This window comes from Rhagoletis pomonella, unplaced genomic scaffold (genome assembly GCF_013731165.1).
Source record: "Rhagoletis pomonella isolate Grant_MI unplaced genomic scaffold, Rhpom_1.0 Rhpom_scaffold_00009, whole genome shotgun sequence".
Lineage (NCBI taxonomy): Eukaryota > Metazoa > Arthropoda > Insecta > Diptera > Tephritidae > Rhagoletis > Rhagoletis pomonella.
In genome coordinates, this window is record NW_023458563.1 from 31,681,598 (window position 1) to 31,682,944 (window position 1,347).

The following is a 1,347-nucleotide window of genomic DNA, read 5'->3' on the forward strand; positions in this document are numbered from 1 at the left end:
GATTTCGGGATATTTTTGCCTTAATTTTAAAATTAATAAAAGTGAACAAATTCGTGAATGTGAACCCGCCTGGTTTTAATTAGTTCACCTAATCGAGCGTACACTGTATATTTCACAGGCGTAGCATTTGTGTATTTTTCCCTTTTTTTATTTCAATCCAAATGATGTAAGTATAAGGTGTTAAAAGTTAATTGTAAAAGGTTTAAAAAGTTGTAACCAACCAACTAATTTTAATTAATCTAAATTATATGGCAAAGATTTATACAAAAAACTGGTTTTGTACTGGTTCATATGTATAAGCTCAAAGTCCTCTTGTCTTTAAAGTGGTTTTGCACGATATGTATTTGCATCTGCAGATGTCACTTTTTACATATGGAAAGGCATAGCATTTTAATGTAAATGGAAAAAATTAATGCATTAATTTTTGATATTTAATGTAAATGAAAATTTCAATGCATTAATTCCGAAGAAATAATGCTAATGATTTTTTTTTGTATTAACATTAAAGTGTTTAAATGAATGCTATTACAATAAGTTATTGTATTAAAATTATAACAAGCATTAAAAACCCATTAACTAATTTTATTTTGAAGTAAAAACTCTTTGCTGACGTTGAGGGTAGAATTTTAAGGTCAAAAAAGATAGTGACGAACGTTAAGGCTGGTTTTCACTAAGTCAAGTTCAATGGCATTTGTCGTTAAATAGGTAAAAACACATTGTCAAATGGAACTAAAAAACGGTTTATTGATTGATTTAGATCAGAGTAGGTCCTGAGCCTTTCTGCCATGAAAAACAGCTTCTCATAAAAACACAATCGCCGTTCGGAGTCGGCGTAAAACTGTAGGTCCCTCCGCTTTGTGTGACAACATCAAGGCGCACGCTACAAATCGGAGGAGAAGCTCGGCCGAACACTTACATATATATATATATATATATATATATATAGGTCCTCAGCCGTGTACATGCGCTGCTAAATTGGCTATCTGTCCGTTTTTGGCTCATAATATATGTTATCGGTATGCATCAACAATCAACATAAAAATCTACAAAAGCACTCTGAGTTCCATGCACATTGGCTCTTATTTTCATAAAACACCTAACAATGTTTAGAAGAATTTTTCTAAAAATACACATAATATAATGAAGCTGAAAAAACTATTAGTAATTATTCCAAGTCCTTTCAAAAGTGGTTATTTAGATTTCACTAGAAAAAAATTAATGGTTTTTAATAATGCAAACGAGCAAAAGTATTAAACATTTTAGTGCATTAAAATTATTTCATTAGCATTAGCTTGGATAATTTAATGAAAAAAAAATTGCATTAGCATTGCATTTTTCAGAATTAAT